General features: G+C 38.6%; 1 long non-coding RNA gene across 1 annotated transcript; it reads left to right on the forward strand.

Moving 5' to 3' along the window:
* Nucleotides 1-11,996: 11,996 nt before the first annotated feature.
* On the forward strand, nucleotides 11,997-24,777 carry LOC140136507 (uncharacterized). The gene is made up of 3 exons (XR_011856670.1): nucleotides 11,997-12,110; nucleotides 14,296-14,486; nucleotides 24,458-24,777. It is a non-coding gene; the product is annotated as an uncharacterized lncRNA (long non-coding RNA).
* Nucleotides 24,778-26,955: the final 2,178 nt, after the last annotated feature.

Below are 26,955 nucleotides of genomic sequence, written 5' to 3' on the forward strand. Positions count from 1 at the left end.
ATAATTTTTTTCAAATGTATATCTTTGTATATTATCCACAAAATTTACTGTTCATGAAGCGATGCTCTAACACTGAGCCAAGGGAGCTATAACAACCCATGTTGCTAAGAATTAAGTTTTTTACCTCTACCTCTACAGTGCTCATTGGCTTCCTAGACTCATTTCCTATAGAATCAATACACTGCCAAGAAGCACTCCGCAGTTTTAGTATGAATGGTTAAACTGAAAAAATGACAATTGGTATCCCACTCGCTTTACGTGTTATGTAGATCAATATGCTACACGTTTTCAGTAGATAACATCTACTTGATCAATTACGTGCTGCTTTCATAGATAACATGGAGTCTATCGCTAGCATGCTAAATGCTATCTTCAGTAGATAGCATGAACTATAGCTAGATACTATTATTCAGTAGATAGCACGGACTCTATCGCTAGATGCTATCTTCAGTATATAACATGGACTCTATTGCTAGATGCTATCTTCAGTATATAGCATGGACCATATCGCTAGATGCTATCTTCAGTAGATAACATGGACTCTATTGCTAGATGCTATCTTCAGTATATAGCATGGACCATATCGCTAGATGCTATCTTCAGTAGATAGCATGGACTCTATCGCTGAATGCTATCTTCAGTAGATAGCATGGACTCTATCGCTGAATGCTATCTTCAGTAGATAGCTTTGACTCTATCGCTAGATGCTATATTCAGTAGATAACATGGACTCTATTGCTAGATGCTATCTTCAGTATATAGTTCTCTATGGTGGATGTCAGTGGTGGCTGAAGCATTAAAATGGGGGGGGGGGGGGGTCTGGGACGAACACATTTTGTTCCGGTTTTACTTTCAGACTATTTAAGTCCCAAATGAAGGTGCGCTTTGCTATTTAATGGGCCAGTAGGTGAAAGCGCAAAATTGTGAAATTATGCCCTACTGCAGAGCTTTTGAATTAGGATTTATTTAAATGGTTAACATTACAAGTATTAACATTACGAGTGTTTTGTGATTCTAGCATCCTCTTTTTTCAGTAGATATCCACGAAAAAAGCTTATTCTACATAGGCCGTTGTTGTAATTTCTTTCCCTATTAAAGTGATCGGACAGCAACGTTTACACAGTATTTTTGTAGGCCCTGAGAGCACACCAGACACATCAAAATGCATTCTGAATACGAGGAATGTACTTCTGATATCCGATAATTTTGATTTTTTGGGATATATATATTTTATAGCAAATTATTAAAAATTGATATTTTTGACGTTTAACAGTCCTCGAAGTAAACTTGATCAATCTAATGATATGTACCGAGGTGAACGCGTTGAAGTCTGACACCTTTTATATGAACCTCCATTCACTTGGCGCCGTCTGATTATACGGGATCGACCGTACCAAAAATGAAATAAATATATTGTAAAGAATACCCGAAAGACGATTAGTTTTCATTTTGATGCATGGTATCAACACCAACAAGGAAGAAACCCAATTCCATGAATCACCCAAAATGCCACGATGCTTATGACGAATATCCAAAATTCCGTGATATCAGTAACCCCGAAAGTACGTGAAATGGGACCAGGTATGGTTATGTCATCATGATTACTCATCTGCAAACAGGTACAGACAATTTTCGTAATTGACCACTTGCCTTTGGCGGCGTTTGGCTCTGCTAACTCCAATTTAGCGAAGCAGAAAACTGAAAGCGAGGCCAAAGATTTAATTACATACTCCCAATTATGCAAAGTTAATTTGCTATGTAACTAAGGACTATCTAGCTGAGACTTGGTACATGTAGTGCAAGTAAAATAGAAGTATATTACGTTTAGCATTTTGCTCATTTTAATCGCATAATTAATTAGAGGCTATTAGAGTTAATTTTATTTTTTCAAGAAATTAACCCTAATTAATTATGCAGATGAAAATCAGCAAAATGCTGAACGTAATATACTTCTATTTTACTTGTACTACATATGTACCAAGTCTCAGATAGATAGTCCTTATAGTTACTTACGCGTTTACCGTTAAGCGTCACATTAACTCAAACAATACTTTTAATTATTTTTCTCTTTTTATTTCATTTATAGTAGTGTATGAAATTCACCTCAGCCATGGCTATAGAGAAATTTCTGAACCAAATCCGGACGCATGTCCTTTTGCTCTCAGTGTTTGTTTTATTACAAGAAACTTGTGTTTTTGTTCAAGGCCAAGGTCAAGGCCAAAGGCCTATGGCACCGCTTCGTCAACAGGGACGGGAAGCAGACAGAATTCGTGGACAATATATGGTGACTCTTAAGGTAGGCGATACAAAAGATTAGATTATAGAGGGTTCAACAGCAACATCATTTTAAAACGAACGAGGTCAGTTCGCGCGCCAAATATTAATCACAGGTTACGTGTCACTAGACGTGTGTTGTGTACCCTTAAAGACCCATTCAGTGCAGCGCAAGTGTAAAAAATTACAATTGTTTATCAATTGCTTAAAAGTGAAGGATAAGTCATTCAAATTGTCATTTGATATTTTTGAAATGAAAAAAGAAAAAAAAAAAAAAAAAAGAAAACAGCAGTATTGACGAAGGTGAAGCCCCATTCAAATACATGTAGCTAATTTATATAGCCTATACTGACAGTATATAAAGATGCCATGTAAATGCCTTATTTTGTTGGATTTTGATGACTTTTACGATCGTCCGGTTGAGCATATCACTGAATGTGCCTTTAAGTAACGCAACGTTTGTTGAAAAAAAAATGTCTTCATATCTGATTATTGCATGATATTAATTATACACGTATCCATCGTAATATCAAGTTATCAACCACCTTACGGTATTATCATAACTTTTGTTCCTACAGCCTGGCGAAGATGTCGATAGCTTTGTACAACGATACAACCAAGATCATGCATCGGAACGTGCCCAAAGCAGCTGGAGGAACGTAGGTTGCGGATTCTCTGCTCGGCTCACTCAAGGTACATTAAATCAGGTGAGCAAAGAAAATTAGGGGCATTGTGCGTCATTTAAAATTCATGCGAGCGTAACACCAGTCTGGTCCGCAACTAATATACGTTCCTGCTTCATATTTTACTCATTTTATAATTGTCATTGCAGCTCCGCCTTGATCCCAAGGTTGAATCTATAGAAGAAGACGGTATTGCCCGAAAAAATCAAAACTCAAACTGGGGTCTTGACCGGATCGATCAAGAAAATCTGCCATTATCCCAGGGAACTCCAAACTTCATAGGCAAGTGTTTATTATTTTCTTGTCTTGTTTGATCTAAATTAGCGGGTGACCAATCGGGTGGGGAAGGATTTTATCCCCCCCCCCGGGTGAGGTGGGGTTGGGGCACGTACCTGTGCCTACCGGAGTACGACACTAGGGGTCTATCGGTGGGAATTTTTGTCCAAAAAGAGGGATATTGGGTGCGAGCTCCAAGAAAATAGGGGTCATACTGCAGTTACTGTCCGTTTTCCTATACACAATACACAGTGCTCTCACCATTGACGCGTGACCTCTACAAACAGTGTATGTTATAGGTATATGGGCATTCCTAGTTAACATCACTGTGTGAAAAATAACCGGCCAATATTTTAACTATTCTCCAAACTTCTAGCAAATATATTTCTCTAACATGACCTAAAATTACAGCTAGGTTAGATGTTCAGAAGGGGTCGCACTTTCGTAGAATATGAGTGAGGGCAAAGCATAGCTAGCTCATAGCTAGCTAACTCCCCGTGTTAATTGAATGGAGATTTGACCGAAAATATTGAGCTATATTGGTAACGGACCGCTCCGTTCTGAAGGATGCCACAAAAAAAAAAACGGTACAAGCTACATTTAAACTATTCTAAATAGGTTCTAGAAAATATAGTTTTGTAACATGTCCTAAATTTTTAGCTAATTTAGATGTTTGGAGAGGGTCGCACTTTTGTGTTTTAGGAAGGATATGTAAACGACAGATAACACCAAAAATATGAAGAAATTATTTCCAAACCGTGTTAAGTCAACAATCATTATGTTGCTCATTTTGAAGAATGCTGGTTAACAAAAAGCAGCCATTGTCTCATTTCGTGAACAAAGGTACACATACCATTGTTTCCTTTCGTTTCCTTTATAATCGGTTACCCAACTGAAGCTATAATACCAGCTTTATTGCGATGTCGCACATGAAAACAGACACTTGTGCACAACTAGAGAAGATCTGATTTAATCAGTGGAGCTGCTTCAATGAGTGTTATCTTGGTTTAATAGCTTTTAATGGGGTTTAAGTCCTGCAAAGGTCGAGATGAATTCTACTGTAGACATGACTGCATCATGTCATTCTGTATGGGAACGTTAAAAATTGGGCGCTCAGATGACCACAAAAATGACTGCCCGCCATACTTTCAAAATCGTTCCGCCGCCGCTGATCTATTTCTAGCTTTTATGATACACTTTTGATTGACCTTTTCGATAAATCCCATAATTCCTTGCGTTAGACCCCAGGGTCCGTATGCACAAAAGAGTTAGACCCGGTCTAAAGTTAGACCTGGTCTAAGTGGAATTTAGTCCCAGGAGAAAGGACATTTTCCTTTACATTTGCTTAAGATATTTTGTATTACTATTTAAATCTTTAGAATTTGCTAGCTACTTTAGGAAGGAAATGGAGTAAAGGACCATTTCTGATGAAACTAAAATCCACTTAGACCAGGTCTAACTTTAGACCCGGTCTAACTCTTTTGTGCATACGGACCCAGATGTCATTATTTGACGTCACGCTGACTTTCAATGCGCAGTAGTGATGTTCGCTAAACGATGTGCGCATCGGCGTGACGTCAAATGACGACATCTGGGGTCTAACCGCAAAGAATCATGGGATTTACTGAAAAGGTCAATTTTCTGTCAATTATTAACTTACAAATGGCAGACATTATTAACTTTTTCGAACTGCGGAGTCAATAAATTCCCAACTTACGCTCGCGTGAATTTACAGCGCCAGTCATGTATTGCGTAAATCACAACTAATTATTATGTTCCCACTCTACTCAAGGTGACGGAACTGGCGCCCATATCTATATAATTGACACTGGTGTTCACGGAGTCCACGAGCAATTTGGCGGGCGTTTTGATGCAGCCAATAGCTTTGACGTCATAAACGATGCAAAATGGCCTATTGGGACGGTAAGGAAACTAAATAACAATTAACGTAGGATAGTGATAATGTTTAGGATATACTATATAATTGTTTTTCTAATGAGCCATAAACTGCATGAAGCCTTGTGTTAGACGATGTCAGAATTAAATAGTTGGTCAGCATGATGTGAGCATGGTGAATAGGCCGACACTTGTAACTGGTTAGGTTAGGCATTCCCCTAGATAGAAGGTGCCTCTGGCAGCCGCACTGGTAAGAGTAAAACGATTTAATACGAGGGCTATAGAGCTCGGCTTGGGCTACTGGCAGGGGGATGACACTAAATTCACGGTTTTTGTATTGGCAATCGAACCTGTTGAAGAGAGTAAAAAATGACCGGGCGGAAGTGGGTCCTATTATGATCCCATCGGGCAGCAGTGATTTGTTTTCCAAGTGATTTGTTTTCCAAAAAAGTCTTTTAATTTGATAAGGGAATGTCTTTTTGATATAGTAATATCGAAATGAGAACTTACTGTCACACCCAATTATCAACAATATACACATTAATGTTTTTAAGCAAGTAAAATATGGTACGTTTTCTGTCTTTGCTTCAAATTTCGAGAAAGCTACATACAAATCGGTGGCCGAGTGATATAGCGCGTTGGTACACGGGTACAATACTGGTATTAGTTCGATAGAGGAAGTGTGCGGCATGGGTTCGAGGCACACCTCTGCCACGTTTAATTGGTTGACAATTTCAGTTTAGGGAAATTGGGCTAGGACAATTTATGTATGGCGTAGGGTGGTGTAATTAGTGGAAGACATTGTTAAATCGATGGACTGTTGGATTAATCCGTCTTTGATTGATTGATTGATTGATTGATTGATTGATTGATTGATTGATTGATTGATTGATTGATTGATTGATTGATTGATTGACAGGATTGTGATGGCCACGGAACCCATTGTGCTGGAATTCAGCATCGAAGTGGTTACGTAATTCTCTTGGTTACCGGATCACGCTACTTTGGTATGCCTTCGAGTGCCATATACTTTATGTGGTGATCATTTCGATCGTGGTTCATTACTCTAGCGCGTGATCCCGTTGACATAGTAACATTACGTAACTTCGATACTGAATAGCTGCAGGCGGCACCACTGGAGTGGCACCGGGAGCCACACTACACAGCATCAGGGTTCTTAATTGTCAAGGATCTGGATCATACAGCGGAATACTCAATGGTATGCATTCTTATTATTAGCCCAGCAGGCAGCAGACCAGGGTTAGATAGACCATATAATTAGTAGATCTACTATTTCCATGGATAGACTTCGCCGCAGTCCACTTGCCCATTGTGCATATACTCTGGCTGTTAGGCCTGCATACATAAAACCAAAAAAACTGAGTTTTGTATTATATAATTTGTGCACAATTGATAGATTTCAACATCTGATGTTTTCGACTATGGCATAGTCTAAGGGTTAGATGGTTTTTGTCACTAATAGTTTCTTTGCAGATTATTACTCAGTGGGTACAAATTAAGATCATGGGGGTGTAAAATATTGTCACCCTTGGGCAATCCGAGAATATCAAAGTCATAGCTTACATAGGAATAACATTTCAAAACTGGTCAAATACTGTCATGAACAAAAGGTCAAGAGTTAAATTTTGGGTTCCACAGGGGGTCAAATCAGAACAAAATGCTCCGATTTGATGAGAATAGTCTTAAATTGTTTTATCTTTTATGGAATTCTAAAAAAGAATAGTTTTGCACTTTTTAAAATGTGCTGTTGCCTAGGTATAAATAGCACAATAGGTCAACATCAATATGACTCACATGGGCAAGAACCTATCGTTCTGTGTTACCATAGTAACGAGTCATTCTAGTTAGTAGAAACTATTCTCTATTTTAATTGTTATGACAGGAACAGTATTTTTGATGATTTCTTCTAGTAGCTGAACACTTTTTAAAATTTTAAAATACTATTGAAAGGTATCGCAGTTCAAAATATGAACATTTTCTACTATAATTTTGAAATCAGGTCTTTCCCGCATTTCCATTTATATTTTGTGTGCTAATTTTCTCTTTTCAATCAGCCTTGAACTGGCTTGCCGCAAATCACATACCACCTGCAGTGGCGTCTATGTCCATCGGTGGTGGCAAATCTTTAAGTCTCAACAACGCAATAGCTGATTTGGTTGCTGCTGGTGTCGTTGTCAGTGTTGCGGCAGGGAATGAGAACGACAATGCTTGTTACTATTCACCATCGTCAGCCGGATCGGTAAGACTGAAGATATTTTATTATTAGAGATTAGACTTAAAATGACATTCAGATATCCATCAATCCCTAACGGCTGGCTTCAAAACTCAACCGCCGGTTCCGTCCAGTTGGAACCGGTTTCTATTGATCTAAACAATGGAACGCAGTTCAACCGCCACCATCAACCGGTGGTCGAGTTTTGAAGCTGTCACAAACTATATTATTCCCATATAATGGTCATTTTTTGCACTTTTAGACCATTTACTAATGAAGAAATAATGAATAAGCTAGACACTTCGTTTTCATGTCAAGAAAGACAAATCTTAATTCTTAATGGTCCCAGGGGTAGGATATAGAAGACAATGCAGTGTTAGATTGATTGCTCGTATACGTGTTGGTGATAATTGTATCCCTTGCATTGGGTGTTGCATAAGGACCCTAGGTGAAATACTCAAAGAACATACTGCCCAAACAGCGAGTAACACCTCAGCAATGGTAGAACACAACAGATATACTGGACACAGTCCTGAGTCCTGACCTAGGAGAAGCTTGGGAGGTGTCACTGTCATCTGTAGAGAAGACAAATTTGAACAGCGCCAAAGTGAAGGAGCAAGGAAAGTATTGCACAAAGAAGGACCTCACTCTAAATGAACAGGGACGGGACCGTGAACTCTCAAGACTTTATGATTCACAACTAGAAAGACCTAGGACACCACCATTGTTCAGATCGGGTAGAGGATCAACCAATAAACATTCAGCTACAAAGCGTGTTTCTCCGAAATATACTGAACAAAAAAGTGAATGTTGAATGCTTGTTTTAAACTTTTACATTATAGTGTTATCAATTTTTGATACCCTTATTTCTTTTAAATACCAGGCTATCACAGTGGGCGCCACAGACAGTAGTGATGATAGAGCATACTTTTCTAACTACGGCTCTTGTGTGGATATATTTGCACCAGGAAGAAGCATTTTCAGCTCTTGGACCGACCCTTACGGAGGCTCGCAGCCATATTGGTACCACACAATAAGCGGTACTTCTATGGCATGTCCGTTTGTATCAGGTAGGCTTATTGTTTAATTTTTGTCCATACATTTTGGTTTGGATAGCAATGCCAGTGATATGCAACCCAGTCTGAATTCACGCTAGTCAGAATAACCTGAAATCAAACCAATCCATATGTCAAGCCATATTTGGAAGGTTTAGAGCCAGAACCACCTATGTCCATTTGTTTTCTCAATTACATGTTACTCATTTCGGCAACAAATGGATGGTTAATTATGCCCTCCATAATAAAATGTAAATGACTTTGGCGTATATGCTTGGTCACTTGAACAGTTAGTTAGACACAGGTGACCATGCATATACCCCAAAGTCACTTGCATCTTTTTATTAAGGGCAGAATTAACCGTCCATTTGTTACCGAAATGAATAACATGTAATTAAAAAAACAAATGGACATAGGTGGTTGTGGCTCTAAGCCCTCGATATATTTTGGCAAGAAAGAAACCCCTTATATTAATTTTAATATTTCCAACAAATTATTAGATGTCATAATGGGATGCTCGTGTTAGAAACGCGTTTTGGTTTTGGTCAGGACGTTTTTATCATGATTAATGTCCGATTCAAAGGTCATGAAAACATTTTGAAAACGTTAGACATGAAAAAACACCACAACAACATTTTGAAAATGTTGTCAAAATGTTATTTCAAAATTATTTGTTGGCAAACAATTTTGCACAATATTTTGTCAACATACCGTAAAAACTCGAAAGTTAGCATATGTGCTTACTATCGAGCACTTTTAAAACATGAAGAGACCGTCCACAAAAGTGTGAAAGGTTTTGAGCAAATCATCGATACACATAGTTATATACGAACAAGTAAACCTGAATATTTGTGTCTCAACCCCATTAGCTCAGTTGGTAAAGCGCCAGACTATGGTACAATTCTATGTTTTCAAAAGCACTTGATAATATATCGAATTATCGAAACTATCGAATTTTTACGGTATAACATTAGGTTAAAATGTCCAAAAAAGTTTTCTGAACGTTAGTATATCGTTTTATATACCATTTATGTAACCCTAACATATTTCTTGTTGCTCAAAGTGAGCTTCCCTGACTATGAAGACTACATTAACCACCCAACGTGAAGAGGTACTGCAGATTAGCGAAGCAATTGAGCCCAAGGTGATATATACAAGCAATAGAATTGGCATATCAAAATTGATTAATCTGCAGTGCTAATACCCAAGTTCAAGGTGAAGCAGAAACATTCCCTGCATTGATACTGTTATATTGTTTAAATCCAAACATAATTTCAGGAGCTGCCGCTCTAGTGCGAGGATTGAATCCTTCCATGTCACCAGCAGCTGTAGCTGCAGAATTAGTCAGTTTGGCATCTTTAAATGAAGTCAACAATCCTGGATCGGTTCACCTAATCGCCTTCTGTTCATCGGCAAAGGTAAGTCTAACCATAACGCTATATTGTAGAGCCTTTATGGTAGCACCCCCCAATCTCTGCTTTGCCCCATTTTCCCCCATTAAAAAATATGAAATTCGACAACTTTCGACATTTTAGGCCCGAACCTGTTCCTCCCTTTGCCCCCAGAAAAAAATGTGTTTGTAAAGTAATGAAGGCGCACAAATCGGCTGGGATGACGACTAGGTTGTAGTACTCTATAGATCTCGTTTAAGCATCACAAATAAATAAACACATTCAAAAAAGAAATTCCTCAACTGGATAACTCAAAAGTAAGAAAATCATGAACGTGTAGAGAAGCTTGTTAGCTACAACATGAATGATATTTGATACGATATAAGAATTTGCAGTGTAATGACTGTGTAAATGGATAGATTTTAATGGTACCGGGTATCGACCATGCAAAATGCTCTCCAGATTGAAAAGACCGCGGTCAGCCTGGTCAGTTACCGATCGATGGCATACGATGGGAACCATTGGCATCGGGTGAGTGGAACATGTTAGGCTATTCGAGTTCACACTCTGTTTGAATTTGCAACTTTCCAAATCGCATCAAACATGCTAAACCTCTTTCAAGAAGCACATTGCTTCTTTAATATGTTGGGCGTGTTTTTTAGACAATGTGTACATTGAAGCATTTTTATAGTATTCGTCACGTACATCGGGCTTACTACTTCGTGCTACCCTCGTTCAACGCTGCCTTGTAAGTTAAAGCAAAGCTATTGTAAGTTGAACTTGGATCTTTGCAAAGATTACTTGTGCAAACACCATTCAAAGCGAGGGCTCAATGCAACAATCCCTAATATCTCCTTTAGGCGACGAAAAAGAAAACCCTGTTCTACGGGCCCGACCGAACCAGATTTGGATCAAATTTCAGGAACATTGTTTTTGGTATTTTCTCAAATTGCAGATTATTTACAGATTTCCAAAAAAAAAAAAAGAAGCTGACCGACCGACCCTACTTGAAAGGTCCGGCTGCCCGTAGAACAGGGTTTCTTTTTTTCGTCGCCTTAGCTGCCTTTGGTAAAGCTATTCATTGTACGATTGCATGTATACGTACTGGAATAAGCTCACACACAGCATTATCCATGGGAGCTATCAAACGGAGATAGGGCAGGTTGCACTGAGCCCTGGAAAAATACCTTCCGCGAAAAAAAAAAAAAAAGCAAAATGATTGAAAGTTGATTTATGTAATAAATATATTGTATACACTGATTGATTTACAGCTGGACCTTGCTCACCCAATCCTTGTCAGAATGGTGGTACATGTAATGATGATGGGTCGGGCGGATACACCTGTACTTGTGTGGATGGCTTTGAAGGTACCAACTGTGAAACAGGAAAGTTGTGAAGTACTATTGCGATGCGCAGGTGAACATAGATGTTGTACCAAAGCCGCAAAGTACTGCCAAAGGAGTGACACTAATTTAACGGTTGTATATTTAGCAACTGAACGCAACGTATGACGAATCCCGTTCAGGGTCGGATTTACCTCTCTGGGGCCCTGGACCAGGCCAACATTTGGAGGCCCAACTCACCGTGAGGAAGACATGTGCACTTTAAAGTGGCCAAGTTTTGGTTTTGGTATATGCCTGGATCGACGATGTCGGCGGGAGCATTATAGTTTAAAGAGAGGGATTTAGCTAGGACATTTGCGAGTGAATTTTGCTATATAACTGGCCAGTGCGCGCGGTAAATCCGGCCCTGATTCCGTTGATTTGCGATCTACGAATTACGAAGCAGGGAAGTGCCACGAAGTGAGTCAAGCTGTGCTTGGTGTAACGAATCTCAAGTTACCTGTCGAATCGAAGTGATTGTATGTACAGTGGCGGCGCTACGGAGGGGAATGCAAGGGGAGCCATTTACCCCCCCCCATTTTTTCTTCCCCCCCGCTGTGCCCCTCCACAGTAATTTCAAGAAAACATATGATTATCAGTTTACAAAACCCACAAGGAAGATACCACATAAAAAGGCTGAAGATCCCTAACTTTTCTTTTTAGACAACTGTGGTTAAAGGCCTTTCCTGATTAATTTGATATTCATATCATTATTTATCAATCAACAAGGTATCAACACATTAATTAACTCCTGGGTATCAACACTTTGATTAACTCGCAAGTAATTTATAATTCATCCGCAGATATTGATGATTGTGTAGGGGTAACAACATGTTTAAATGGCGGGGTTTGTGTTGATGAAGTAAACGGCTACTATTGCCAGTGTTCGGCTGGTTATACTGGAGCTGACTGCAGTACAGGTAAGGGACGCACCGTTTGATTTCCAGCGAAGTTTTTTGGGGAAAGAAAACTTCGCTCACAAGTGACACGAAAAAAAAAAATACATTAAATTTGGTAATAAAATTTTTTACACCAAAGGCGATGAAACAAAAACAATCAGAAATACGCCTTCCCAAACTCGACATACCCCTATGAAAATGGCTAAATGTTAAATATACACTTACCGATTTAAAATCGGGTTTATTGAATCCACGATGATTATAATGAAATCAAATTATTCGCGGTTTGGTGAATGATAACCAATCACGGACCAAGCGGAGTTGGACAGGACCAATAGGGGCACCAGCCGCAAACTAGGGTTCGACTCATCTAAATCTACATCTGTACTCAGCATAGTCCTTCAATTCTGTCAGGATGTCGTGCCAAGGTGACAAAAATAATGCTTGTGTGCGGTGCCAGAAGTTGCAGTGCGTATTTACAATGTGCGAGTAAAAACTGGGATCCACTTATTGTGGGTTGCAACGGCTCCCCTAAATGCCTCAATGGATGGAGAGGCAATTATATGGCCGGGGAGAGCATTCCACCAGATGACGGTGCGAGGAAAGAATGAGAATTTGTGACTCTGAAGGCGAAATGTTATGATCTGGTATTTGTCAGGATGGTATGATCTTCTGCTGCTAGTAGCCATAGGAGAGGCATAGTCAGTTGGGTTGATGGCGACCAAGTTGTTGTGGATTTTATACATCAAACAAAGGCTTGCAGCTTGGCGACGTCTCTCGAGGGAGTCCCACTGTAGTTGAGCGATCAATTTGGAAACACTGGCTTGCCGACTGTAGGTATTGAGTACAAATCTGGCTGCTTGGCGCTGGGTGCTCTCAATCTTAGTGATGTTCTTCTTGGTGTGTGGGTTCTAAATTGGGCTACAGTATTCCAGATGCGGACGGACAAGAGTGAGATATACTTGTTGGCGAAGGTTCCTGGAGCAACCACGAAGATTTCTTCTGATAAGGCCCAGCATCCTATTGGCTTTGGCTGAAATATTGTTTATATGAGTTTGGCATGACAAGTTGTTGGTTAAGGTCAGGTCGAAGGACAGTCGTGTGCCACCTCGCGACTTTTGGGATTTATTAGGCGACTGGTCCGCTGTAATGATCCAGATATTTTGGTCAAATTATATACCTCCCTCTGCCGTCCAATTCTTGAATATGGGATCCCAGCCTGGCTTCCACATCAAAGTGGACACTTAAAATCCTTGGAAAAAATACAGGGACGTCTGGCACGTGCCTGTATTCCAGCACCCAGGGGAGAGCTTGAGTATGGTGTACGCCTTGAAAAACTAGGTCTGATGTCTGTGTGCAATAGATACAATTATCTTGCTATTTCCTTTGTTGCCAAGTGTTTTTACTGCAAGCATGATATTGATCTTTTGGAGTATATTTCCATCAATACTCGTCATAGTAATTCTCTTAAGTTCTCCCATTCTTATGCTAGAACCGATAGTTTTAAATACACTGTCTTCAATCGTTTTCCAGTTTATTTTGATCAACTTCCTCCATCTCTCAAAGACCAATTCTTGTTTAGTATATTTAATTTCCTGGACAATCTCAAAACAATTTCAAAACAATTAGCTGGAATTCAAAATAGTTTTTAGTTGGGCTTGGGCTTATTTTGTATCTAAAGGTTGTGCTTACATTGTATTATCAAGCCTCATCTTACGTTGGAGAATGTAGGTAGATTCATCCTTTGCCCCGTTCCCCTGTGCTGCTTGTCTGTGTTCCTGTGGGAACCAATTAGGTTTAGCCACTTTGAAAGTGACTTTGTCACTATATGGCTATCCCTGCCAGGGGTTCCCTTGTCCTTTGTTTAAATTGTTCCTGGTTAAGGCATGCCATCTCTCTATTTTCTCCAACATGGGTCAATTCAATTTCAGTTTCTTGCTTTATGACCTTCCATGGTTTACATTTTTATATCTTTGCATGTGTAATTTATATATTTATGTGTAATTTTGATATTGTGCAATATTTTATATGCATATGTGTCTTTTTACTGGCAAATAAAATGATATGAATGATATGATATGATCATGGTAGAAACGAAAAATGTGCAGAAGTCTGATATAGAATTGGCGTGTTGCATGCACTGTCCATAAAATATGCTGTAATTACTGAATATTATGATCTTCGACATATCTTCTTTTTTCCATAGCGTTACCTGACGAATGTGGAGGAAACACGTTCAATGGATATTGCTACATATATGTCGCCTCTCGCAAATCATGGGAAGATGCGCAGACTCATTGTGAAGGGAATCTTGCTTCTGGTGTGGCTGCCAATCTTGTGAGCATTCATTCTGAGCCTGAATCCAACCAAGTTGACATCCTTAGAAATGGCAACCAGGTACGTTACATATTATTATAAGTGATATACTGATCAACTCAAAGATAGCATGGGATTGAGAATAGACACGATAGAGGTCCCATTTACAATTTTCCTTCAATAATTTTCCTCCAGTCATAAAGTTCACGTTTAGAGGTAGTCATTAGAGACCTTGCGGAATGGAGTTAGAAATCACAAACTTTAACGTCTAGAGGATTATAGAGGATTATGTATTCAAAACCACTCTGCCATTAAAGCCGCTTGAAGTTAAAGTTAACGCGAGAATCTATAGTGTGCCGTAAATTATGATGAAATACGTCATACTTTAGAACAATAGTTTGCCTCATGAAATAGATGCATTTGTTGTAGGATTGTAGAAATTAAACTTGATTAGATTTTTGATTGACAAATCCAAAAGTACTCACTCGTTTTAGACTTTCGCCATCTTGGCTGACAAAGAGATAACACCGTCGAGTCTAAAGTTAAGATGTCCGATCAACACGGAAAAGGCCAAAAATATAATTCACCGCGCAGAAAAGGAGCTGATTAATGAACGAATTCGAGTAATTCATAACAAAGTTAGGAATCTAAAACAGAAAAAAGAATGTCAACAAAACAGTCTAGAAACACTGAAAATCGCAGACCCGGAAGTAAAGCAACACGTAGATAAACACGTTGAAAACAACCGTAAACATGAGGAAGAAACGACGAAAGAAAGGCACAAAAAGAAGATTAGTTGGCTTCTAGAAAAGAAAGAGAAAACGGACAAAAGTAAGTTCAGTACAGAGCCTGATTTAAGCGGCACGCAACTGAAAAAGTGGAGGGAGAAATGGGTGAAAAACATATCTGATAAAGACCTCACCGAACCACAACAAAAGCTGTTGTCCCGGGGATTGGGATTTGCTGTTGCGGTAGACCACATTCCACATGATGATTTCATCGTCGCGTGTGAAACGGCATGCACCAAATTAAGTATGGAAGAAGCCCAGAATCTTCGCATGGAGGTTGCAGGTACGTTAAAAACAGCCAATTTACCAAAACCCAATATTAGTAAAGATGAGAAAGTTGCTCTCAGAGAATTACAAAAATCAAAGGACTTGCTCATAATGGGAGTCGACAAAGGCAAGTGTACTGTAGTACAGTCAACAAAAAAAAAAAAAAAAAAAGTTAAGACCATGTTGAGTGACGAACGTACGTAAGAAAAATTGAAAAAAGATCCCACACCAGTTTATAAGAGGAAACTTCTAGGTTTGCTTCAGAAACTGAAAAGCGACAAGAAGATTGAAGAGAATCAATACAGGCTCTTATATCCTACTTCAGAGACAATACCCCGGCTTTATTGTACCACCAAGATACATAAGGAGGGCAACCCCATCCGCCCCATAGTGGACTACATGGGCAGTATTGGCTACCAGACTTCCAAAGCTCTGGCGGAAATTTTATCTCCTATCATGGGAAAATCGGAGCACCATGTCATCAACTCTAAGCACCTTGCAGAGGAGTTGTCGGGTGTTCTCGTGGAGGACGGCGAAATTTTCAACAGCCATGACGTAGTCGCCTTATTCACAAACACACCTATTCAAGAGACAATGGCGATCATAAGAGAAAGACTAGAAGAGGACACAACACTAAATAATAGGACAAATTTATCTGTCAGTGACATCATGGACTTACTAGAGTTCATCTTAACAACTACCTACTTCACATTCAGAGGGGTGATCTACCGTCAAAGATTCGGCGCAGCAATGGGTAGCCCGGTTAGCGCAATAATCGCTAACCTCTTCATGGAGTGGTTGGAGAAGAAGGCCATCGCCACCGCACCGCTAGAATGTAAACCCCGGCTATGGCGTCGTTACGTCGATGATGTTCTGGAGATTATTAAGAAAGGCACTACAGGACAACTGACGGAGCACTTGAACACCATTGACACCACAGGTAACATAAAGTTTACCTTTGAGGAAGAGTGCGAGGGCAAGATCCCCTTCCTAGACACGCTGATTGTGAGAAAGGAAGATGGAACAGTAAAGCTCTTGGTCTACAGAAAGAAAACTCATACGGATCAATACTTAAATTTTGATTCGCAACACCCACTTCATCAAAAGATCGGCGTCATAAGGACATTGCTCGACAGAATGCATTCCATCGTGTCAGAAGATAAGGATAAGGAGGAAGAAGAGAGTAGAATCAGAAAGGCAGTCACCAATTGCGGTTATCCAAAGTGGGCGTTTGATAAGGCGAAACAACAGGTCGAAGGTAAAGCGGAAGTGAAGAAGAACAAAGAGCAAAAGAACGCCACTCAGGAGACGGAAACTAAGGGCATGGTGGTAATTCCATACGTGGAAGGTTTGTCTGAAAAACTCCAACGAATATTTCGCAAACACAAAATATCCGTCGCAATGAAGCCGCATAATACACTCAAAAGACTATTAGTCCACCCAAAGGACAAGGTCGACACCATCAAGACCAGTGGGGTCGTTTACGAGATTGGTTGTAAAGGGTGCGACAAGTCATACATCGGCGAGACGGGCCGTCCTTTTGGAGTAAGGCTTAAGGAACACCAGAAAGATGCGGAGAAAGTTGCAAACAGGAAATACACCAGAAAAAACAGAACAATGTCAACCTCGGAACAAAACAAATCCGCGATAACCGACCACATCGCAATCGAGAACCATGTTATAAATTGGGATGAGCCTAAATTACTTGAGAAAGACGGCAACCAACAAACTCGACTGATCAGAGAAGCTATTTGGATTAGAAGGCGGGGGACAGAACAGTCAACAGGGACATCGGAGTTACTCTCTAGACCATGTATACGATCCACTAATACGAACTAAGCCACCGAGGGATGAGAAAATCGCCGGAAACAGCGGTCAATCCCGCGGGAAAAGTGGATCCCAATGGTCATTCTGAAGAAGCCATCAGCCAAGATGGCGAAAGTCTAAAACGAGTGAGTACTTTTGGATTTGTCAATCAAAAATCTAATCAAGTTTAATAGTTTGCCTATTTCCTCATAGACTACATAATTACCACTTATGTATTATCTAGTTAATAGACCAATTATTGGAAATCTAATTTGGTTTGGGTAAAAAACATGCTACATGTTGCTGAAAATTACTGATTGAATTAGATCAAAATAAATTTTGTTCCAAACGTCACACTTGATATATAATTTTGGTTACGGTTCGCTATCTCTAAGGTTCGCTATCTCTAAGGTTCGCTATCTCTAAGGTTCGTTATCACTAATTACGAAAAAGGTCCGCTATCTCTAAGGTTCGTTATCACTAATTTCGATTAGGGTTCGCTATACCTAAGGTTCGTTATCACTAATTTTAAATAAGGTCCGCTATCTCTAATTTTAAAAAAGGTCCGCTATCACTAATTTATTGAAGGTTCGCTATCTCTAAGGTTCGCTATCACTAATTTAAAATAAGGTCCGCTATCTCTAATTTTAACAATCCCGGTATCCCTAAGGTTCGCTATCTCTAATTTTAAATAAGGTCCGCTATCTCTAAGGTTCGCTATCTCTAAGGTTCGCTATCTCTAAGGTTCGCTATCACTAATTTTAAATAAGGTTCGCTATCTCTAATTTCAAACAAGGTTCGCTATCTCTAATTTATAATAAGGTTCGCTATCTCTAATTTTAAATAAGGTTCGCTATATCTAATTTTAAATAAGGTTCGCTATCTCTAATTTTAAATAAGGTTCGCTATCTCTAAATTTAAATAAGGTTCGCTATCACTAATTTCAAATAAGGTTCGTTGTCTCTAATTCCAAATAGGGTTCGCTAACTCTAATTTTATATAAAATCAGAAGTTGCCAATTAATTTCAGACTTTTTTCCCTAAATCTACGTGCTAAATAGGGGGTCGCGTTTTAGGACATTAGTCGAGTTACCTCCAACTTTATAATAATATTGTTGATATCATAAATCAGAACAAAATTCCGCATATCTGAAAATGACACCACATTTTTAGGTTTAGGCCTACTTTTAAAGAAAATTAGCGACAGATTTTCCCGTATTTAGACCCTACATCTGACTGCTAACCACGTTTTGAACTCGTATGTTCATGCGCACATAATCGTAAACATTGCTCAAATTTTATTTTCAAATTTATAGAGATCACATTCACAAGAGCTGTAAAACACGATTTTATGCAAAGTTGGGACTATAGGCGTGATAAACTTTTGCCGGAAACTGCTTCACAATCATTAATGGGTTATTTTCTTTTATATATACTTTAGACACGCTGGCGAATTCAACGCATTAAATTTGCTGATTTGCAATTTTCATGAAGATATCAATAGATGTTAGGAATAAAAGTACTATCATCAAAAATTGAAACACAAACAGGCCTATCCCACCCATCCAGCATCGGATTTAACCCGTTTTGTCCAATAAGCAAATGTGATATTTTTAATATAAATTCAACTTTGATTATTAGTAATAATTTGGAACACACTAAACATTGGTATAGATAGAGCAAACTAGAAACCTATATGAATTATTAAAAAAAACCTTAATTTTTATGCAATTTAATCAAAATTGAAGGCCAAAACTTGAGTTTAAATTACAAAAAAAAAAAAATAGTTAAAACAGCTAACAATAACATTGAAAGGTCTCTTTGTAATTTAAACACCAATAAACATTGTTTTCTATATTTTTAAACCCTTCTTTACTCATATTAAAAGGTTTCTAGCTTCTTCCAAAATCGGAGCTGTTTTTAAATTGGAAATGAATGTAGGCCTATTCCCGGCAAACGCACGTACAGCGAAAAACCTGGTGGCGTCCATGCACGCGCTTGTGGATGTCCTCATTTTTTCACGTGCATTTTAAATAGATAAAGACACGAAAACGCATGGAAATGCTCCTTAAATGGTACATACCACCCACAAAAAAAACTTTCCACAGACTTTAGGTGCTAAATAGGGGTCGTCGCATTTTTAGGCCATACGTCGAGTTACTTCCATCTTTAAATATATCATTGATATCATCAAAATCAGAACATGGGGTCCTTTATGCAATTTATATCTTCCAAAAAACATGTGAGGGAAAGGAAAACAAGGATTTTTCCAAACAAAAGGGGTCACTTTGGGGTCAGTGTCATTTGGAACATCCTACCAATACCATAAAGCAGTTACATCAATAACACATCAGGCTTCAGATTGGCAGCTTTACCAGCCATCCGAAGACCGCAGCCTCCTGCTTCCATCAACAGGTGGTAACTCCCACATCAAGTTTATAGTAGCAGGCCATGAAAATATGCATGACAAAATTCTCTATCTATTGACTACTTTATCTTGTAATTTAGTTTTAGTGTGTTTAAGAAACGGCTTTTTTTTTAAGAGTTCGTGTACTTTATGTGTATATTTTCACCCGTATAAACTATTCAACTCGAGGGCGCCTTTCCCGCTTTATTTAAAATAACTTTTAAGTCAGAGATAGTGGGCTAATTTAAATTAGAAAGAGCGAACTTTATTGAAAATTAGAGATGTATAGTGGGCTTTATATAAAATTAGGAATAGCGGGCGCTATTTAAAATTAGAGATAGCGGACCTTATTTGAAATTAGAGATAGCGGACCTTATTTGAAATTAGAGATAGCGGACCTTATTTAAAATTAGAGATAGCGGACCTTATTTGAAATTAGAGATAGCGGACCTTTTTTGAAATTAGAGATAGTGGACCTTTTTTAACATTAGAGATAGCGGACCTTTTTTAAAATTAGAGATAGCGGACCTTATTTAAAATTAGTGATAACGAACCTTAGGTATAGCGAACCCTAATCGAAATTAGTGATAACGAACCTTAGAGATAGCGAACCTTAATTAATTAGGGATAGCGAACCTTATTTAAAATTAGTGATAGCGAACCTTAGGTATAGCGAACCTTTATTGGAATTAGTGATAACGAACCTTAGAGATAGCGAACCTTCAATAAATTAGTGATAGCGGACCTTATTCAAAATTAGTGATAGCGAACCTTATTTTAAATTAGTGATAGCGAACCTTATTTAAAATTAGTGATATCGAACCTTAGAACTAGCGAACCTTATTTTAAATTAGTGATATCGAACCTTAGAAGTAGCGGACCTTTTTTGAGGTATAGCGAACCTTTTTCTCTATTAGAGATAGCGGGATTCTGTCTCCATAGACTTTACACGTTAGTGATAGCGAACCTTAGAGATAGCGAACCTTAGAGATAGCGGACCTTAGAGATAGCGGGATGTCACCATAATTTTGTGTGTGCTCATGACGTACACCAAATCAGCTTGCGGAAACAAGTTTTTGGCTTGACTTCAACGCCAAGGGGATTAAGTTCCCGTAAAATGGCCTGATTTTACGCGACCCAGCAGTGTACTAAACTTCTGCGAATTGCAGCATTAAAATCTATGATTGCAGCTACTGTGAACATTTGTTTACAACGTTGCGTGTCTTATAGTTACACCTCTATATAACCAAAGATGCTTGTAGGCCTACTGTTCAAGTATTTTATTTAATTATTTATTTTATTTATTTAGGCCTACCTTGTTTATACCCCGATTCAGCAGAATGTTAACATATGCCACGCTATACGCTCACACTCTTTAAACACACTCATGAAACAGAAGTTATACATAGGGGCATATGGATATTGTATGTCAACCAAATTATTCATTATTAAAAGAGTAGGCCTATTGTTACCAACCAAAATAAGCCTTCTAACTTTGTGGACATGGACAACATGTTTTTACATAAAAACCGGTTGAATTGTTCGGAATTAGGCCTATACTACTTTTTTATAATTAGTCTTTTAATATTGGAACTGCATACATCAATATCTATATCTACATAGGCCTACTTCTTCAGTAATCATGACAATGAACGCTGATAAAGGAGATGCTAAAAGGGCCCGCACTGCTTATTGTCCATGGGTCCAGAAGGCTCTTCCCAGCAAACACAAAACGTTTTCGACATCATTCGCAAAAAGTTATAAAAGGTTGTCAGAAAACGTTTAAATGTCGGGTTATATAAAGGGTACATTAATGGTATAAAACGTTTTCATAACATTAAAAAACATTAGTTGATAATTTACTGCACAGCAAACACAAATGTTTTACAGAAAACGTTTAAATGTCGGGTTGTATAAAGGGTATAAAACGTTTTAATAACATTTCAAAAACATTTTTGAAAACTTGGTACAAATCATTCTAAACAGAATGTTATTTTGGGGTTGAACAAATATTTTGCAAAAAATGTTTGCCCAAAATATTTACAATAACGTTTTAAAAATGTTTTCACGACCTTTATATAACCCGACATTTAAATGTTATTAAAGCGTTTTGTAAAAAACATTTTAAGAACATTTCTGTGTTTGCTGGGTACAAATATTTTAATATAATGTTATTTAAGTGTTGACAAAATATTTGGCCAAAATGTTTGCAAAAATAGTTTACAATGACATTTCGAAAACATTTTAAAAATATTGTTGTAGTGTGTTTTCATACAAAACGTTTTAAAACGATATCATGACCTTTATATAACCCGACATTTTAATGTTATTAAAACGTTTTTACCTAAACCAAAACCCAAAATATAACTTATTTAAAACGTTTTAAAAACGTTTTTGTGTTTGCTGGGTTACTACACCCTGGGTAGTGGTAATTTAGGTGAGGACTCCCTCCTTGATCATTATGTGAACAGCTCCAGCAAATGGGCAAACAATTGTGCGCCCAAAACTGTGCCTAAATACAAGAATGTCAGAAAAGGAACATCCAGAATTATGTTGGTTGAAATTCAAAATTCTGGAAGTTTTTAAAAAACAAAATAAGGATCATTCGGGGAGATATATTTAATTCCATCAGAATGCAAAGAGGAGTCCTTGCTCTCCTAAAAAAACTCCTAGCAACGCCACTGGGGAGTGGGACATGGCAGTAGGGCCTACACCGTAGTGGAAATGGGGTATTAAAGCAGAGGATAAAGTTTGAGAGAGCGAGGATAGATGAATAGATGGAGGGAGGTGAGGATATGGAGAGGTGGTGGGGGGGGGGGTTGTTAGGGAGAGAAAACAGATAAAATTGGTGTTACGCTTTGTGTTCTAATGGAAATGTATATATAAAATTGACAAAGCTAACGTTTACTGGAATAATTGAGCTTTTATTATAATAAACCGGGATAATAATATAGGCCTATCACAAGAATATTTAATTGAAACATGTTTAGAGTATAATATTAGCCTGAGACCATAATTAGGTAATATGGTCTCAGATATTAGCGTATAGCTCATAACATAGGCCTAATTCCCATTGCATTGGTTATCGCCTTGAGATGTAATCCATGTTTATTCAAACTAAGCGCCAATTGTATTGAAGTGTCACCAACAAAGCACTTCAGCAAACAAAAGGGAGAAATTTGATGCAGTCGCTTTTACATACTTCCCCTCAGTGGCGTAGATTTCTTTTTGACATTGGGGGGGATGGGGTTGGAAAAAATTCTTGAAGTAAAGTGAAAGCAGCACCTTTTGGCGACAGAATAAGGTAATGGTACAAATGCGCTCGAAACGAGCGAAAAATTTTGCAATTTTTAAGCTAAACTGATGAAATATGGTGCAAAAGTGGAATAAATGCGCGCGAAGCACGCGAAAATTTGTACTTTTGGGGCTAAAGTGGGCAAATATGAGGTTAATTTGGTCAGAAACCCAGATTCAGGCGTCAACATTGGGGGGATGATTGTATGGAGCATCCCCCTGGCAAAATATTGGGGGATAAAACTACGCCTATGCTTCCCTAGTTTAAACAACAAGACGCTGTTGGTACAGAAACCAATCTGACGTTCGCGTTGAAGTGAATTCGAGCAAAAAATCCAATCAATATTTTTGAAGTTGCCGTTAAAGTTCCAGTAAAGTTCTTAACGGCATTCCGCAAGGTCTCTATTGTGACGTCAACGCCGCTATCTTGTGGGTACGGAGTGCCTTGTTGCTATCCCAGACAAACGAGAACCTAGACCAGTGACTTTGACTCGCGTAGTGAAGCCGACACTGCTTAGCAACGACTTTGACAAGGACGCATACCCGGGCGCAAGCAAGCCCAGACAAACAAGGTATGTCTATGCAAGCAAGCAGATTATGTTCGCGTCTACGGAACATGTTGCATTAAGACGCGGGCGATAACGGCGCAATAACCCCGCAAACGAACGCGTCGGAACGTACGCGATATATCTCCGCGCCTAGTAACTCCGTCAATCCGTCAATATCACCTTGGATACGGGGCTTCACCTCCCGCTGTGGTAAGGGATGGGCAGTCATAGGTCTAGGTGGTATGTCTATGGTTGCTATTAATCACCGCGTTGACGCTTGACTGAAGAGGTGCGTCACGCGCTGCGACTTCCGCGTAATCGAAGCAGTGGCGTAGATTTCTTTTTGACATGGGGGGGGGATGGGGTTAGAAAAAATTCTTGAAGTAGGGCCTATAGTGAATTCAGCACCTTTTGGCGACAAATAAGTTTATGGTACAAATGCGCCTGAAGCGCGCGAAAAATTTTGCCATTTTGAAGCAAAAATGTTGAAATATGGTGCAAAAATGGAATAAATTCGCGCGAAGCGCGAACAAATTTGCACTTTGGGGGCTAACATGGACAAATATGAGGCTATTTTGGTCAGAAACCACATACAGGCGTCAACATGGGGGGGGGGGTGATTTGTATGGACCATCCCCCTGATAAATCCCCCACCCCCCGGGATCTACGCCTATGAATCGAAGGCGTAATGTCTAACGCATGATATGCAGAACGGCAGTACCGGTACCCATAAGATGGCGGATCCCACGGAAAAGGCTGACGGCCTCTATTATGTTAACTTCAAACTTGGCGCACTATAGCTTCAAGTATCTCTGTATCATCATTGCCTGTAGCTGTACTCTATCTCAAATTATATATTAGCTTTTCTAAGCGTTTGGGAAGAAACCGACAACACAATGCTATTCTTAAGTAACACTGACTATCACTATTTCCCAATTTGCAGGTTTGGATTGGTTTAAATGATAAAATTACACAAAGGACCTATGAATGGAGTGATGGGTCTTCTTTTGGATGGAGCAACTGGAATAGAAGAGAACCAGATAGCAGAAGGTGGTCTACAGAAGATTGCGTTGCACAAAGAAATACACGGTCAGGTCCCGGGAAGTGGAAAACATATAGATGTTATTACACGAAGAGCTTCATATGTAAATACCAGTTATCAAGCCCCTAGATAGTTAGTGAACAAGTTTAATTATTTGTTGTTCAGCAGTTGGAACCTTTGACATAAAATACACGACAGTTGTACCTTATTCGTAAACGCCATTAAAGGAGTGTTGTGTGATCATATCATCCTCATTTTATGACATTTTCAGTAGGCCTAGATATAAGCTTATTCTCAAAATCTCATGCTACCGTGTTGTAATTTCGTTCTGGTTAATCAGAACGAAATACAAATTCAACAATATGTTTGCCAGTCGAATGAATCTGCAAGAAAGTTTTGGCACATAAACATTATGTAGCCAGAGCTTTCCGGTGGCTGTGGATCACGAAATGCCCTTTTAATAATGTTTGAGATGACGCGTGACGCCAAGACACATGTCACTTTTTGTGTTAAAAATGCGATATAAACATCTCAAAAAAAGTAACTAACCCCCTTAAATAATGGCCATTATTCAAAAAGGGATATTGTATTACAAATCTGTAAAATGCGTTGGAAGCAGAATATATTTCTGCGCATTTTGACACCTCATTTGATACGATAGCCCAGGAAACAATAAAACACCAGTCAATTTAATGAACATGATGAAGTGAGGTCCAGATTTGAAAGTTGCACTTACATACTAATGTTTACAATACAAAAACATTGTTACATTGATTTAAATGTACGATGTGACGTCAATATTTAGTCAATTGTTGCAAATGATGTGTCAAAATGTGCAGAAATAAATTATGCTTCCAACGCATTTTACAGATTTGTAATACAATCACCCGTTTTTGAATGATGGTCATTATTTAAGGGGGTTAGTTACTTTTTTTTAGATGTTTAGTTCATTTAAAATGACTCCCAACAAACACAAAAATGTTTAAAACGTTATAAACAGGTTATAAACATCTTTTCGTTTTGGGTCAAATAATAATAATAACACAGACTTATATAGCGCATCAAGCAAATGCATCTGTGCGCTTTACAGCAGGCTAAGTAAATATTACAAAAGAAACCTGGCTAAAAAGTACATAGCAAATACAATCTACAGTAAACACAAGAGAATACTAAAACAACCACCGATACTATAATACAAGGCGGCGAAATTCGAATGCACGTGAAACATTAAAAACATGATTAATTATACACAGTTTTAAAAATATGAGTCTTTAAATGAGATTTAAACTGAGATGCAGATTGTCCTGAGTAGGAGAGGAAGAGAATTCCATAGCTTTGGTGCAGCCGCCGTAAATCCTCTTCCGTAAGTGAGTTCTGCCAGGAGCTTCTTGGAGGCGATGAAGTGACGAAGAACGCAAAGTTCGATTAGGTTGATACTCCGAAATTAGCTCCGAGATATACACGGGTGCCTGCCCGTTCAGGGCTTTATAAGTCAGAAGCAGAAGTTTGAAAATAATTCTAGCATGAATTGGCAGCCAGTGTAGCTTGCGCATGACAGGGGTGATGTGGTCACGCTTCCTACTCAATGTGATTACTCTAGCCGCCATGTTCTGAATGCGTTGCAGCTTATTAAGTTCTTTATTGGGAAGTCCAAAGAGAAGGCTGTTGCAGTTGTCCAACCGGGACGAGATGAACGCGTGAACCAGTTTCTCGGCGCTTGCTTGATCAAGGTAGCGACGAATTTTGCCTATTTTCCTGGTGGCAAAAGATGCGCTTCTACACACGCTGTTAATGTGACTGCTCATAACCTCCCAAATAGTTTTAATAACATTGAAATGTCGGGATATTTGAAGGTCGTGATCACGTTTTAAAAACGTTTTATATGAAAAAACGCTACAACAACATTTTCAAAATGTTGTCAAAATGTTATTGTAAAATATTTTTGGCTAACATTTTTGCAAAATATTTTGTCAACACTTAAATAACATTATGTTACAATGTTTTGAAGCATGTTTCTCAAAAATGTTTTTAATGTGTTTAAAACGTTTTATGCCATTCATATACTTTATATAACCCGAAATTAAAACGTTTTCTGTAAAACGTTTTGTGTTTGTTGGGTTTCATTGTTAGAAGGTACGTTTTGTGTCGTTTTCACTATAATATTGTGTGCGGCATGTAGACCATACTAGCTGAACTCATTTGGGTTTGTAAATTGATCGTTTTGGTTTGTACTTTTCCATGAATTCACCATTCCACCATTCCATTGATTATAAAACTTTCTTATAAGAATTGAGGAATTGGTGATAATCTACAGGAATTAAATGTTGACAAATATGAAACGTAACATGATCTCTATATAATCCGACATTTAAATGTTATTAATGTGGTACTTGATAATT

This window comes from Amphiura filiformis, chromosome 16 (assembly GCF_039555335.1).
Source record: "Amphiura filiformis chromosome 16, Afil_fr2py, whole genome shotgun sequence".
Lineage (NCBI taxonomy): Eukaryota > Metazoa > Echinodermata > Ophiuroidea > Amphilepidida > Amphiuridae > Amphiura > Amphiura filiformis.